Here is a 17,920-nt window from a genome sequence, read left to right on the forward strand (position 1 = left end):
GTCAGTGCTGCAACATTTCCAGTGACTGCCCTGCTGCTAATCAGTGACCACATTCCCATCCACTTCAATGGGAGAAGGATCTTGCCTTAATGTAACATTAGAAATCATGAAAGCCCCAATGAGCATCAGGAGGTGTTGAAGGGGGAGTGAAGGAGTGTGATAGACATGAAAGGGCTTTTTTTTTTTTGCAGCTGGTTCTTTTCTCCTATCGACTGTACAAAAGGAGGGAAGGAGGGAGGCTAAAAATGTGAGGCAGGATTATGAGAGAGACACGCTTTCCATCCATGTTCAGGAAACCAGTGAGACAAAAGGCACGCAGCAGCGACCACATGGGCACGGGGGCTTCAGAAAACACGCTGCTTCCTCTGTTGTTTCCTCAGAAGCCCAGGATCCATCGCCTGGTTTGTTTTTCTACGGAAATAATTAAAGATGTGGATAAAAAAAAAGAAAGAAAGGCCTTAACAAAAGAGTGACCCTTCCTACTTCTCTCGCCAACTTTAAGAGGAAGTCTTTTTCATATTCCCCTTCCCCTCTCCATGCAGAAGGTCTGCCCAGATGCTGGAGCTCACTGGTTTGCTTCCAGATAAAGGAGGATGCTTAAGGAAGCATTATAGATTGTAGTGCACAGAAATGGCTTGTGAAAAGGCACAGAGGTCATTATTATTGTCCAAACATACTCTTGCTTATTCATCTTGATCTACAGCGACTGTAAGAAGACCCCTGAATTTCCCCTGTTTTACATCCCCTCTCTTGGACTTCATACTTTGCTGTTTTTCACCCTGACTAGCTTTCTGTACAGTATTATTTAATTTCCCCTCACCCCGATCTTAAAAGACAGGGCTGAGCTCTGAGTCTTGACCTTCTACTCATGACATTCATCCCTGCATTATCTAGATTTAGGAGACTTTCAACAGACTACCTCTTGATGTGGGCAAGGATGCTCCCCTAAACTTTCACATCACGATGTAGCACTTCTCTGCTCAGCCTAACTCTGCCCTTTCAGTTCAGCCCTGTGAACATCCTCAGAAATGCCCAGGCCCATTTCAGCTTTCTGCCTCACACTCAAACATACATGTACACATTCATGAGTGTGGATAAAATAAGGACTGGCATGGAGCAAGCCATCTACCTCCCCAGGGCCTCAGCTCAGTCAAGCTGTAAGCAGTCAGTGTGACAACCCTCCTGACGACTGGCCTGCTGATAATTGGTGACCAAATTCTCCATCAACATCAATGAGAGAAGGGTCTTGCCTTAATGTAACATTAGGAATCATGAAAATGAACAACAGAAGGCAATAAAGGGGGGGAAAGAAAGGTGATATATTTTTTTTTACTAGTGGCTCTTTTCTTTTATTGCCTGTACAAAAAGAGAAAGGAAAGCTAAAAACCTGCTTCCCACTTTACTCTCATTTCAAATGCTCCCTCTGGCCTGAAAACATGAGGATACCTCATGATTTGGGTGCTCCAGTTTAGCTGGGTGCACATTAGGAGGTATTCTAATAGGGACAGAAACCAAGAAGTACAGGAAACCATACCTTTAACATGGTTTGTCTTTACTGAAGACTTAAACCAGGCTCTTAAGGGCATTACCCTTAAGCTCCCTGCTTTCTACACACAAGAATCACTTACCTAAGTTAAGCAAGGCTTTCAAAACCAGGCTGCATAGTAGGACAAAAAATAGACAAAACTGACCTGCTTTTCAGTGGGTGTGTCCACACGTACATTTACTGCGCAATAATTTACTGCACAGTAAGTGGTTTTTAGGCCAGTGTTAAAGTGCAGTAATGCTGTGTGTGGACTGATGACAGACATAGCATATACTGGTTTGAGCTCGATCAGTTAAGTCTGATGCTATATTCAACCAGGTTTATCTCAAACCAGTGTCAGCCATTTTCAAACTGGTTTATTTGCACTGAATGTCTGTTTTGTTACAGGTTTAAACGAGTTTCTGGTCACTTAAAATGGTTTATGTGTAATGTCTGTCCTTAGCCATAATGTACAAGGACAGAAACTTACGGCTGCACAGAGAACCAAGGCATTTCCCTCCAAAAGCATTATGGACACACCACGAGCAAGGCAGCACCAATTAGGATAAGATATGGCTTTGCAGTGTGATTGCTCACACTTGTCATCAGCACCTAAGTTAACTCAGAATGAAAATCTACTTCATTTGTTGCACTTGGATGTTCTGCATATTAAGACACTTGTGAAACTTTAGACCCATATATTTTATCTTCAATATTCAGGTGTCTAGAAGTCATTCTGGACAATCCATGTGTGTGGCAGAAAAAGTGGAGGAGGCTTGTTTTGCTCCCATGAAAATCAATAGGAGCAGGAATAGGTCAAAGAGGAAAGGCAGTGCTACACAATTATGTTTCATAAGGGTTTGTGCCAATATTCTCTTTGGTTCCAATCTACATGGGTTTACACCCAAAATTACCCAAATTAACTATTACGTTTCTCTTGGTGTCACAGTGATACTCTACAAAATGGTCAGTTTTTCCCCAAGCCAGTGATAAGCCATATATTTTGGCTTGGATGACTTGAAACTTGGGCTAGTCTCGGTAAAGGGTCACACCTATTTTGAGTGAACCTGAACTTAGTTTCAAATGTATGGTCATCCTCCCCACCTGGTGATTCAGGAGACTGGCATGTGTGAGGACTCTGCCTCTTGTATTTTCCTCTGTTTGTTGCCCTAATTAATCCCCTGACTTTAATTACATTCCTAGCTTTTGCCAGCTCTGCACACTTTTTTCTTCTCTAAAACAAACACAGTGAAACCAGGCTTGCTGATCAGGGATTATTTCTTTGAACCCGCACGTGTTACACAAATAATCCCAGATACATAGCTTTGACAAATGCACCAGCAATTCATGCCATGGTAAATTGATGGAGCTATAAGTTACCCTTGTAATAAATCAGGGATGAATGAGCAGATCTGATAAAAATGGGAATCCCACTACCTATAATGATCACAAATTTAAAGACAATTACTTCTAAGATTACAATGTGATAAAAGCTTTTTTTTTTCTTCAACTCTTTGAAATACAGAGCTGAACTGCAGAGCTCTTATCCAGAGCCTCAAACTCCTCATTTTTTGCTAAGTTCATTATTTTTGTTCCCGTCCTCTGCCCTGCTTAATTAAGGCTGCTTGCATGGACTGAATACAGATATGCACTTTCTCCAAATCTAAAGAGTGCTGCCAGGTATCTGAGAGGGCAAATTAATCTAAAGTCCTGAGTTCTAATCCCCCAAAGCTTTCCTAGTATGCCTCCCATTAATACCCCTTTCTACCTATCAGAGACATCCACAGCAGACTCTTCCCTCAAACTGCTACCTTTCTCCAAAGAAGCAAGATGCCTTATATCTGTTTCCTGCACTCCCCACGACTACAAGCATGTCACCTGCAACTATACTTCCCAGTTTTAAAGGGCCCTCAAGCCCTAAGAAATAAACTAAACTATGTACATTTTTTTCCAAGACTCTGTCTCTTTTGCTTCTTTACTTTCCATTTATGACAGCCTTTTCCTTTCCATCCATGACTCTGAGAAGTACTGCTCTTCGTGTACATCCATCAGGAAGTTCCAAACATCTTTCCAGCCTAAGTTTGCTGACCAAGGGAGGCTGAATAATTTGCACGGGGTTTGGAGAACATTCAAACTCCTAAGTACTTATTCAAATTGACCAGAATTCACCACTTTTGAAATTCACAAATTTCTTGACTAAGCATTCCATCTGGACATGAAAAAAAGGCTTCTTTCACATCTTCTGGGGATGAAGGGTCTAAAGCATTTCTTTTCCTGGACAGGAAGTCTTTGAAAGAATTGCTTTCCTTAATAAGTTAAATTAGAACCCAAAGCAAAGAATATTCCTCTACATTCGCCAAGAGGAGTCCTTATAATAATAAAACTGTCAATCTTTCTTTTTCTTCTAAAAAAAAATGACTGATTTGTACAATAAATCTTTAAACCAGTCAATAACCTATACCAGTGAATCATCCAAAGTAGAACAAAGAATACTTTTATCCATGCACAAAGCAGCCTGCATAGGTATTCTGAGCAATAATGCATCAGCTGGTGAACAGCTTGGAGAAAAAAGAACATTGCAAGCTCTGTCCCTTGCCTCTTCCCCAACCCTTTTGTTGTTTTTTTATTTCTAAGACTGTTTTTCTTGCAAGGCTTAAAGCAAGCCATATGATCATAAACCAGGTGAAGCAAACTCTTAGATAGTTGTAGGGAGTATATAATCTGAGTGCCATTCCAGGAGTTACCAGGTGGTGTTGCATTAGGCTCTGATCAGGAGGGGTTCTAGGAGAAGCTAGGCAAAGCAGAGCACTCTGTGTGTATGGGTAGGGATGGAAGTTGCACATAAACTGGTTGAAGTGATCAGAAACTGGTTCAAACCTGTAACAGAACAGAAGCTCAGTGCACATAAGCCAGTTTCAAAATGGCTGACACTGGTTTGAGATAAACCTGGTTGAATGTAGTATCAGACGTAACTGATTTGGGTGGAACCAGTTTATGAAACTTCTGTCCCAGACCCCTTCCTGGTTCAGGTTAAAGCAGAGTGCCCCCAGCATGCTTTGTAACCCTGGGCTGGGCTGTGCTATTTGCTCCAGGGAGCAGGGCTGGCCCCATCCCTCTGCTCACTAGCTGGAGCAGTGAGGACTGGCTTACTGCACACCTGCCCCCCCCCAGCCAAACCCCAGCTGGAGTCTGGGGCCAGGGAGGGGAGTTAAACTCACCTTTCCCTGAGTACAGAGCTGCCCTGCCCTGCCGGCTTACTCAGTGCTGACTGTGACTGCGGACTACAAATCCCAGATGCACCTGGAAGCAGGAAGAGGAAGGATGAGCAACCCTGCAGAGTCCTGCTGCTATGATTGCAGACTCCAAATCCCAGAGACCTCGGGGGCAGCAAGAAGAGGAAGTGAACACACAGACCATGCTGGCTACATGCCAGAGAGCCATGCTGTAGTGCCCCCAGCTTCTGGCTTGAGCCACTGCAGGCATGTGGCTGCATTTCCTGAATCACAAGTGAAAGTCTGTTCATTTGCTTATTGGTTCAATCTTTGCAGCTTAAACTAACCTGCAAAGACTGAATCAATTCAGCCTTGGGCTTTTTGACAGTCTGTACTTAGCCTGTCTGTTTGTTTTTTTGTACCTGCAAAGTCAGACTACTTGCATCTACAGTGGAGTTTTAGGTTTCAAGGCTTAATCTCTGAGTATCCTCATTCTCCACCACTTACTCAAATACTGAATGCAACATTTTTAAACCACTTCAACCTGATATACCCCATTTAGCCTACTAACTCTAAAAGAGCTTTTCACAGCTCTCTGTGATGGGTAATAGCACTAAATGTAGATGTGAAAGCCCCTTGCTCTGAATTTCCTTGGGGCACAGACAAGTCACGGTGTTGCTGTAGCATGATGAAATGATGAGACAAGAAGCTGCCTTGTCTAATTCAGCCAATTTTGAGTCCAGCTTCAGTTTGTCAGCCAGGAAAAGGTAGATGTTCAGGCCATTAAAATGCAGCCCTCAGTTAGTATAGGAAACAGAGAGCCTTCCTTTCATGCTAAAAATGCAATATATATATGCAAAATAAATACATGTTTAATTTCTTTCTGCATTGCAGTTCATTACAAATAAACAGCCTTATCCTGCACAGACATATCAACCCCCAACCCTCAAAAGACAGCACGCTCTACTAGTTGAAGCAGAAGACTGGAAAAGAGCAGACTTGTTTCTACTCCTGATCCTGCCATTGAGTGAGTGTACAATGCTGCGGAACATGCTTGTGTCTCACTTTCTTTGTAAAATTGGGGGAATACCTTATTGATTTCTTAGTCTCACATGCTAATATAAAAAAAAAAAACAAAGCCAAGAGAGATAATGAGAAAAATCTCTGACTTTTAAAATAGGAGGCTGGGATGCCTTTTGATCAGTTCATAAAAGCTCATTTTGAGTGATCTGTGTTATAAATAATGATTTGGAAACTTCAGAACAATGTAAATGTGGGTAGCTAATTTTCTTTTGTGCAGGAATTTGCTCTCCTGCTGAAAAGGTATTGGTTTCCTTCTCTGCCATTCTCTTTGCATTGGGAATATACTAAAATAGCTGTTTCTAGCCAATATCCCTTTTTTTTTTTGGTTACCAATAACACAGTTCATCTGGGGAGAACATTGAATACTAGACACAATCTGTTTTGAATGAAGTAAGGAAGGAATCGTGAAGACTTTGTTACTATTAGGGCTTGTCAGTCTCTTTTTTAAAAAAATAGACACTTAGAGCCTAAAATGAGGGTGCATGTTGCCCATTTGAATCAGTCCAGTATGGTGATAACTGCTTGTTTTGTTGCACGCTCCTATAACTCTTGGCTTGCTCAGCTGTGCGATGGCTACCATCTTGAAAACATCAAGCTTGACCTGAACCAACAACAAGCCACATCTGATAACGCGTCTCCATGTACCTGTGTGGTCTGATGTCAGAGAAATAGCTTGGAAATGGGAAATCAGATGGAATTACATGATCCTTATCTTTCCCCCTATAGAGGGCACAGGCTGCAGAGAGAGGAGTTGCACAAAGTAAGGGAGGAAACCCGCAAAACATTTTTCACTAAAGCTCTCAAAATTTGTAACAGAAATTAGTGAGGGGCCCTAACCTAGTTATTAACTATGCAAGACTATTGTTTATTTTCTTCTGCGGACTAAAGGAGAAAGTATCGATGCTTATTTTTCTTTACTTAGCTAAAGAAATTGTATAGCTTTTTGAAAGGGTTAAATAATTTCCTCCCTTCCTGCACTCCGAAGGTTTTTCTTGTGTGTGTGTGTGAGGTTCCCCACTAACCACAGCTCTGTTTTCCAAAAGGAAATTAAAATGAAATACATCAGGCATGCTGGGACTTCACACTTCAGAGACTTATAAAGTAATATCGCCTGTTTAAATTGATTGTCATTTTAACTGCCCATAGCTACTCTTCAGGAAGGGAGCTTAAGGTTTTACTATTCTTAATGGGACAATATCCCTCTTCCAATAGCTTAATTTGGGTTGAGACAAAATTCCTACTAAAAGCAGAGCCATTAATATTTCATTAAAAATGCCTATGATGTCAGAAGTAGCAATAGAAAGTTACCTGCCAAGTAACAAGGAAAATTCCTTTTTTCCCCTCTTTAGAGGAAAAAAAATGTATTCCACCAAAAAATAAAATAAAAATGTATGCAAATTATCAGTGCTGATTATTTACCAGGTTTCTAGTTTCTATGTTCTCCAGGACTGTGTTTGTACTTTGTCCACGGATAGCTGCTACTTATAGATGCAAAGGTATCAACAAATGAAGGAATGGATGCTCCTAACATTGCATTTATGTCTCTTATGCAGTTGAAAGTGTCTGTTGGCCCATAGAGATTTACCAAATGTAACTTTTTTTTTGCTTTAGTAGTGCCCTTTTCCTGGACCTGTCCTTTTACAAGTGGGCAACGGCAATATAATGAACAGCAAAAGCATAAAATCAAAGACCAAAAATGGCTGTAAAATAGAGCGGCTACTCAACAACACAGACCTGGCAGAAAATTGTATATTCATCATAAGGACTAAGCTGCACACTCTCAGCCAGCAGCATTTTTGTATTTCAAAGTAGATATGACAACGTACACCCAATGTGGATCTGCCTCCAGGATTTAGCTTTTAAATCAGAGGCTTCTATTTCTTGAATGAAAGAAGAAAGCATCGTTATAGATTAACAAAATTAAAGCACTTGAGGATATCAAATTCCAGCCAGCAGAGGGCTTTGGTGCACAAAGGCAGTTAAACCGATTTAGTAAATTGCTGAATTCAGTAACAACAACCCGTAAAATGCATGTTATGAAAACCAAGACACCCGGTTCCAAACTCCCTCTATTTAGGATCTCGTGTTCTTCATCATGAAATGGAAAAACATATCTGTGACTACACATTAAACTGTTTTTATTTAAAACCTAATCACCAAAAGGATATGGGTACGCACCAAATCCCACAAAGGGCTTTGGGTTAGGCTTTAAGTGAGATGACTCACCAATGGGAGAGTAGAGTAGAAAATATCATACTGAGCGAATGCAAAGAACACTTGACATCCTTATATAGGATTTTAAAGACTCTAACATTAAAGTAAAACATACATGTTCTGGAAAATCTAGTTGAGCGCTAAATTTTTAGGAATGTAAACCAAACTCTTAGGCTTGAATTTCTCTCCTTTAATCATGGGGGGAAAAAAATAAATAAGTTTAGTTCTGAACATATTGTTAAAAATTTCACTATTCCTTACCAATATTTACTGTATTGCTCTGATTTTTTTTTCTGTAATCATCAGGTCTAACATCTAAACTTCTGACATTTTTTCAGATCATCTAACCTGCAGAAAAATGGATGAACTAAAGAGATATTCCTGTGGCCATTCTTCTGACCCATGAGTTATCAGTTATACCCTTTCTACGTAGACCTGGTGATAATACATTGGCAGATGAAAGCGGTAATGATGCAAGCCCAGTCCCTATGGTAAGGTTTAGTTTCCAAATCTAGAGTGCAGCTCTGGTTTATGAATATTAGGAGGGTTATAAAACAGCATTAATATAAATCACAATTACTACAGAGAGAAAGAATAGGGTATGTTCAAGATATTTTTAAGACTCAAGGCTTAGAGGGTTAGGAAATAAAATATGTAGAAAGATCCCAGAAGAAAAATGCAATGTATAAATGAGGACCTGGTAAAGGAAACAGATAGCTGGGGAGGTCGAGATAGAGGGAGATGAATAGATGAATATATGCTGCCAGACTGAAAGTCCTGTGGCTAAATCAGCTGAAAGGAATCTAGGGCTCCTGAGCTAATTAAATTTCCAGGTAATTCCCTGCTTTGCTTCTTGTTAAGAAATCAAACTCTAACCGGGGTTACCAACACTGTGGCCAGTACTGTACTGTTTATGGCATGTAGCGTGCCCTCCATGTTGAGTACTGGGGTGGTTAGTCCAGCACCATGCACATGCGCTTTTAGCAAAACGAGAATAGGATAAATAGGACCCTAGCACAGTGGGATATGTTAGGAGAGATTTTTTAACTTCTAGCTTCTGTACATCCTTCTTTGCACACGTGTTTATTATTTGCTTGCTTGTAGCAAGAAGGCATGATAGGACCCTTGTGTCCTTGATTTAATAAAGGTACTAAGGGTGCGACTATTGTGAAGTGGGAAAGGCATGTTGTTATATAGGCAGTGCAATGGCAGGGCACTGGCTTCATTTATCACCCCAGCTCTCTCTGCCTGTGGCCTGCCATTGGACTCTGCTTTCATGGGGCACTTTGTGACTGTGCCAGATGAGAGGGGTTGGAGTGACGCGAGTGTGAATGGATGTTTGCCTTCAAACACAGGGGACTGCACTTGCTGGCCTGGGTGGCCCCGCCATTAATTCATTTTCTGTAAATTCCCTTGGCCAAGGAAGTTTTATAGGTTCCTTCCTTTTTCTGTGTGTGTCTGATTCAGTGCCCATTCAGGAGCCTTTTCATTGACTCTAATGAGATCTGGACCCAACCTAGTAGGAGTCTTTTTGAGAGCTGGGCAAACCTACTGCAGATGGCAGTGGAATTGAAACAGGCAGATCAAATTGAGCATCCCGAAAGACTACAATCCCTCCTCTTGCTTTGTTTGGCTCAGCACCCCTTTCCATGGACCTCTGAGGTAGGGTTGTATTCTAGCATCCCCATCTCTGGCTCTGAGCAGTGTCAGTTTACTATCCTGCCCCCACTTGGTTATAATCCCCCTATGGACTGAAAGAGCATGACCAAAGCCACAGGGTGAATCAGTGGCATGGCTGGGAAAGCTCTGTGTCAGCCTCAACAGAGAGGGTCCCAGGAGGTCTCTTGCCCTTATTCTCACTGAGTAAGCCCCATGCCCGGGCAAACCCAACATGGCTTCTCGCTGAGCTGACTCTTACCGTACCTGAGTAAGAAAGGTAGACTATGCCTTTTAATAAATAACTCTAACTCCAGTTGTCAAAACCAGATTTCAACACCTTGAAGTCTGAGTTGGCTTTCAGTGTTGCTAACACTTGTGGTATTATTTTGAAATATTGCAATTCTATTTTTTCTTTCCACTTCAGTTGTTGGAATTGAGCGATTGCATGAGCATCTTAAATTTGATTTCCAAAATATAAATTAAAAAAATAATAATAATAATTCCAGCTCCCCTGGTTCAAAAATGTTTGGTTATATAACTGCCTTCACCCAACAGCTTAAAACCCAGAGGCAAACAAAAGAGCCCTAAGGTTGTTAATTCAAAAACCTGTGCATATGCATGCGCACACATGTGTGATTCTGAAGCCAGTCTCATGATTATTTTTCAAGGGAAGGGCTGGCTTATGATTGTGGAGCTGTTTGGAGATCACAAGGCTGGATCCAGATCTGAAGCACAAGCTCATCTCATGCCTGATGTTGACAGTCCTGGGTCTAGGTTCATATTCCAGGTTCAAAGGACATTTCAGTTGGTTGGGCTTAGCTCAAACCCACATCCAGAATGAATGGTATCCATGGTATTTGATCCTGTAACAAGAGAATCATGGAATCCCAGAGTTGGACCTGACCTCCAGGGTCATCCAGTCCAATCCCCTGCACAGATGCAGGATCCACTACTGCAAAAAAAATGCACTGCACTGTCAATCAAATGGAAAGCACAGATGACCCGAGTGGGACTTTATACCGAAGACTGCCATTGCATAATAAATTGCAGGAGCAAGACATACCCAGGACAAACAGAAGGGCAGGCAGTAATCACACACCCCAATGCTGAAAATATTTCTGCCCTTCCCTTCTTCCCTCCTACTATCCTCTCTCCTCCAACCCCTCCACCCCAAGAAATAAAAATAAAGTTGAATATATTACCAACATTTTTTTAAAAAATGCCACACTCAATTCTCCTCTATTGCAGAAAAGTAATTAAAATCCTAGCTGCTGACTCCTTCTCTCGGGACCAAATTTTTACTGGAAACGAAAAGGAAAGGTGGTTCGACTGTGGAAACATTTACCAGCTGCAGGTATAATGCTGTGTCTGTTGTCAGAGTGAACATTTCATTGGTTTATTTCTGGAGGATTATTTAGAGGGTTGTGGTCTTACGTCCAGGCCTCAAGAAAAAAAAAATATAGCCTCTGAGGTGTGCCTTCTTGCTACAGAATAGTGATTTGTTATGTGTTTGTCTGAGTTAAATATAGCAGCCAGTCATTTTGCACAGTCCGATATTTTATCCTGTTAACTAAAAAAAGAAACTCTTGTTTGGATAGATGAAAAAGTCTGAAGAAAACCCGCAGCTCCCGGGTTTGCTTTCCAGACAGGTTCAGGTGCTTACCATTATAAAATCCAACAATCAATCAATAAGCAACCCAATCTGTTTGGGCAACTTCATCAATCCCATTCTGATTTTCTTTTTTGATTGTTATCTTGATGATAATTATAATGCTGCAATGGAAAGTTGATTTGCAGCTCAGTCATCAGTTTGCATCTGACCTTGGCTTCATAGTTATCTGGGTAGATTTTTTTTTTAATTTTGGGGTTTTTGAGGTGAGTTCAAAACCGAAACATATGGCTCTCCTGGGGAGGCTTAGACCCTCCTTAGCATAGTGAAAGGTTCACTGAATATAATCTAACCTACCTCGGCTTCATGGGTTCAAGTTAAAAGCTGGGGTCATCTCATTAATGTTTCCGTTTAAGATGAAACACGTTCTGGAGGCAAGGTCCTGCATTTCACACCTGGATTTGAGTTCTGGAAGCCACTGTCAAGTCACCAGGACCAACAGCAAGATGGTTGCATATTCTTCCAGAAGAGAGAGAGTTTTAGCTATTGCAAGCTAAGGATGAGTTAAAAGTTAAGAAGAACTATGTAATATATAGATTAGGGACTCAGAAGAGTTTGGTTCAATTCCCAGATCAGCCACAAACTCCTCGAAACACTTCAGAGAAGTTATTTGATCTATTTTCTGTCTCATAGCCCCACATATACAATAAGGATCAAAGTCTTCTCCTTCATAGGTTCTCAGAGAAAATCCATTGACCGGATTGAGGTGCCTAGATAATACAACTCTGAGAGTTACATGTGTAGATAAATGAAAACTGGACCGCATGAAAACCAGTGTTTTCCTCCACCCGTCTTTACGTTTCCTCAAAATATATTTCAGTTCCATGGAACTAGACTTTCTGGCTAGGGGCCAGTATTAATGACAGGGATGTCATTTAATAGGTTAAGATAAAACTGATCTTTACACCTTATTAATATACAAAGAAAGGTAGTTTGCATGAAAGACATCTTTAGAACTCTTACATAGCTCTGTTCAGCTGGGGATCTCAGAGCATTTTGCAAACGTTCAGCCATGGATTACTCCACGAGGAACAGGAATTAAAAAAATTCTAGAGATGAATAAATTCAGGCACAGAGAGGGAAGAGTGATTCCACCAAACTCGCACAAAAAAGTGGTAGTAAAGCCAGGAAGAGAATCCAGAAGTCAGTGCCCCTTCACCCTCTTGTTGGTTGCATGCTAGGGGCTGTGCGAAGCTTCAGTCCCCTATTCAATTTGGCAAAGATTCGGCGGCCAAATCTCTGTATCCAAATCGAATCAGGAGACCCTTTAATCTCTCCAACTCGAATCAGAACCCTCTGAATCTGTTCAGACAGATTCGGTGATTCGGGCAGACACAGCTTTAAATGTTTTTTCTACATACTTCAAGGTACCAGGTGGCTTGGAAATGCTGCGATGGTGGGGCAGATGGAGTGTCCCACAGGAGTGCGGGGGACAGACCCCAAAGTGCCCCAGAAGTACTTCTGGTCCACTTCTGGGTCCGCCAGGGAGTGTGCTGGGGGCCTCCTTCCATGCTTGGTGGCTGGTGCCTCCTGGGTCTGAGGAGCACCTATGGTTCCCCTATGGCCGATCACCAAGCACAGGAAGGCTCCCCACGTGCTTGGTGGTGGACCCACAAGTGGACTGGAAGTACTTCCGGTCCACTTCTAGGTTTGCCGTCAAGCATGCGCCCCCCCACCCCCCTGCTCCTATGGGACACTCCATCCACCCCAGCACTGCACCATTCATGAGCCATGCCTGGTACCTTGAGGTATGTAGAAAAAACATTTAAAACTGTGTCTGTGGCCGAATTGCTGATCCTCCAAATCATCATTGAATCTTCAATTCAGCCTAATCCAAATCTGAATCAGGGACAGTGATCTAAATCAATGAATAGAATCACCGTCCCCGTTTCGGTCTGAATCTGAATTAAATACGGCCCATTTTGCATACCCCAATTGTATGCCCTTCAAAGAACTATCATGAAGATTTTTTGTGTGTGTTTCAGTACCTCTAGGTCATGTGGATACCACACTTTTATTTTCCAGGAAAAACCTGTCCATTCATTCCCTCCACCGCTTCTTTTAACTTGAGCATGTCTTCTGTTTTCTATGAATGCCAGGCGCTGGTGCAGTGTCAGGCACTGATTACAATTGCAGGCTTCACTAGGGAATACCAGCTTAATCCCTGTATCTCTGAAAGATGTCCAGCAGAGTTATTTATTTTTCCTCAACAAGTTTTCATCTGGCTTAACTCCAGGGCTCAGCCTTTTCCCTCTATGCCTTATATTTCCCTGGAGTTGCCCACTTTTCTTGACTGCCTTCATTCATAGCTCTGACCTGACTGCACCTGCAGCAAAGTTCATCTCTCTGCACAGATGAGATTACCTGCCACTCATCTCACATCATTTTGCTTAAAGAGCAAAGTCCACTGTATCACTTTTCTATCCTCATTGTAGTAGTAAGGACAGCTATAAGGTAACATTTATCATGAATCTATATGGGATAATCCTCAATTAACTATACATTCCCTTCACAGTTGGTAGAAAAATATGGACACATGCTTAAATCAAGTGAACTTTTTCATGATAAAACAGAAGTTTTATCATGAAAAAGCAGTAAACAGAGGTTTTATCTGAATGATATATTATTGCTTTAATAAACAGAACTGTTTTTCTTTGCAACCCTTTCCTTCTCTACTTCATCCAGAAGAAAAAAATTATACAATCTGAGGCTTCCCAACCATAATATCTACTCAAATGACATTCTGATGATAAAGTCTGCTGCAAACACCATTGAATTCAGTGTGTAATTTTATTATTATTAATATTTATTCATTTTAGTGAACTGAGAGTCACACTCTCACACAGCAGACAGTGTCACAATATCACGGTGGGTATGTGTGGAGAGAGAAAGACATGCACTTTTGTCCTCTTCTGCCACTCAGAAGAGTGAATAGAGCAATGAATGAAGTGTCGGTGGCACCTTTTTGCAGGGGGTGCACGTGTACCCACATGCACCCCCTACACATCGCCCTTGCCGAGCTCCCCCGATCTAAGAGAAGCTCATGAATTGCCACAGCTACTATAAGAGGACATGCATCAGAAGAATAATTTTTTAACTTGGTGAATGCAATCATCTAAGCGCTCAAACACTTACAAAGCTTGCCCAATCTGCCCCTCGCACACAAACAGTATAACATTGCCATACCTGCTGCCATTTCCTCCAATAGACCACTTCGGGTTTATGTTTGGTTCAGATATCAAATAGTCAACTCATGCTTTACCAGTTACTACATTTCTCCAATATCATAGACCAGCTATTTCTTTTTCTATTCTACAAACCAGGGCCAAAGACTAGTGATATATAAATATCAAGTTTGGAGGATTAATGCAAACTTAACCCGAATTGTTCCAGGCAACAACATTAGGGCTGGAAGTCTTGGTAGAGGAGGCTTTCTTTTGGGATCTCTAACACTACCATTTCTCAGCAGAATAAGCCTCATAGCATACCTCCACTATTAGTTCTGATCCCAGACAGACTATGAAAGTGGAAGGAAGCAGGGACAAAACCGGTTATGTGAGTATTTCAGTTCTAACATGACTTCTGCATTATACACTTTGTACCTTCCATGGAACTTGTCCCGCTCCTAGTCCACGTTGCATGATAATCACTACTGTACCGTAGGCTTAATTTTGTTCATGATGATGTAATTTCCAATGTGATACAAGACTGGATAATCAAATAGGTCTTTTCTAGCACATATAATTTAAATGGAATTGGAAATCCTGCTCAAGTGAAAGTACACAAGGCAGGAACCTATTGGGGTTTTCAGTTTATTTTTCTCAGACTTTCCTTCCCTAATTCAAACAAACCAACATATCCTTTGAATGGTGCTACTAAATCGAAGGAGGGTGGTTCCCTGGGGTCTCCCTTCTACTTCTGGTTGGGTACATGCAGACTACTACAAAAAAACCATAATCCAATACTGGGGATCGTGGAACACTACCAAGTTGCTGGCTACTTATTTCTCAATCAGACTTGTTAAATAAACCGAGCATCAAGGTTAAAAAGTGCAAATTTAATTATCTGCTCATTATTGAAGCTGCTATTGACTCATGAACTGTGAAAATAGGGAAGAAAAATAAAAATCATGCATAATATATTTCCAAAATGTGACCTGTTACTTTGGGAAAATAAATTTGCTGATGGGGCTTGAAGAAAGCAACATGTGAATCTTGAGTTATCCTGGTCAAAGCCATTCTCAACCCAAACTTCAAAATGTAATTATGTTTGCCCCCTTCCCGCATTTGCCAGAAATGTTTATACAGTTTATAGTACATTATTCCATTCTAGATGTCTCTCTCAAGTCACATGCACTGTGCAATATGAAGTTCACATGATAGCTTATAGTTCTCTAGAATGTCTTAATGTTTCCTACATTTCTGTTAAATAATCTCCATCACTTCTGAGCTACTTACTGACTGAGGGTCTTTGGATAACCTATAATGTTGCTTAGTGGAGACGAACAAACTGATTGTGGGATAGCTCATTCATCAGTCTGTCTCTTTTTATTTCCTGCAAAAAAACCCCAGTACTTATGACCCATTTATTAATCACACCAGAATGAAACTTAAAATGACAAAGGGATTGAGGGCCTTGTTACACGGTAATTTTGGGCGGCTTCTGGAGCTCTCCAACCCCTGTATTGTCCACACATTTACACCTTAACTTTGAGCCGCATCACTTAAAACAACTTTAAGCCACTCCTGGATAGGATTATTTCTGAACCGTACAACCCAACCCCATGTTCCATTATGGTGTGGCCACTCCCCACAGATGTGCCACACAGTTTAAAGCCCTCCAGTATCCCAGCACCTCTCACATCCCTGCCCATAGAGCTGTTACAGTCCTACGCCTGCTCACTAGTCCTCCAGTGGCAAGTCACAGCTGTGCAGGTGGGGAACAGTCGGGAAAGTTTCTAGATTATGGGTGTGACTGCTCCAAACTAGTACTAACACCAATCAACATTTGTGCATCTCACAGCATAATGCATAATAAAGCCCTTAGCCGCTCAGCTCCCATTGCATTTTGTATGATTTTAATGGCTGCATGGATTTGCAATTCTGTGAACTCACTTGTGAAACCATTGCTGCTAAAAGGGCTAGTCAGGGAAGTAATATTACTAGACAAGACTACTGGTTATGGGGTTCTGGAAAGAGCCCTGAAGCATTTCACTCCTATGTCACCCATAAGAACTACTCTAGGTCAGCCGCAAAAGAAAAGGTTTCTATATTGAACCTGTTTTGATTGTTTTTTTGCAATATGCTATCCAGTATTGGTTTAGTTATTAGCAGGTAAGTGTCCGTATCACTAAGCCAGCACTATCTTAACTCTTCCAGAAGGTCCAAGCAGGGAATTCACTGGGCCTGATTCTCCCTTCCATTAAATCCAAGTTTATGCAGACATAACCCCATTGATTTTAACCAGGAAAGAAGAGCTCTCAAAAACGCTAATAGCATATTAGAACTGTGTGAGAACTAAATTTTAAAATGTGCTAGATTTTTTAAGATTTTGATAGTTTTCCATTTGAAAGCAACAAAACCAAAAAGGTATAACTTAGTGGTTTCTAATTCTAATGGTTTCAGGTTAGTCCATCTGTTTTTCTGCTATTTTCATTTATTTTATTTTAAAATGTCTTTTATAGTTCAAAAAGCAAACAAAAAAGTTTAAAAGTAGTTGAAAAACCTGTCTCCTCTGAAAAGACTGCAAGAATTTTTTTTTAAACTTTTAAGCTTTTTTCAACTTCCCTTTTCAAAAAAATGTCATCACAATCTGATTTCATTGTAAAATTTTGCAAAGAAAAGATATTCCATCAGTATAAATGTTCCATTATGAAATTTCCAGTTAGCTCCACAGTATATAGTAGGACCCTGCACTGAGGCAAACAATATTAGGCTCTTGAAGTTTGCATAAAAATACAAAGATATTTGGATGGCTATCACTGACATTAGCACAGTGCTCATCAGAATTTATATAACATAGAAGTTCATATATTGCTTTAGCCCACCTAGATTACCTGCATGGACACCAGCTTTCTATGAAATGAATGTTTGTGTGAGGTGCCTATGACCAATGATACCAAAGAGGATTTTCTTTATCTCTGCATAAACATATAATCCCATAAAAACCCATATTAAATTAAAGTATGAAAAAATATATATATAAATTGTGTTCTGGTATCAGAGAGAAAAAAATATAAATAAATCAGTTGAGGCAGGGGGCTGGACTCAATGATCTTCCGAGGTCCTTTCCAACCCTAATGTCTATGAAATCTACTAAATCTATGAAATGACTGATTTAATTTGGAAAGTTGGGTTTACATGATTTTTCTGGATGACTATTTCTTTAAAACATTACATTCATCAATGAAAAGGTTACGTAACATAATGAATCAAAGTCAATGATTAATAAAATCCAACTCTTACATCGTATCTCATGTATGAAGCATGTTAACTAAGCTTCACCCTCACTTATTATCTGTCACTGGCACATGACTACAAGAAGGCCTTTTCCAGCCTT

Source organism: Gavialis gangeticus, unplaced genomic scaffold (assembly GCF_001723915.1).
Source record: "Gavialis gangeticus isolate Ggan-Ray unplaced genomic scaffold, GavGan_comp1, whole genome shotgun sequence".
Taxonomy (NCBI): Eukaryota; Metazoa; Chordata; order Crocodylia; family Gavialidae; genus Gavialis; species Gavialis gangeticus.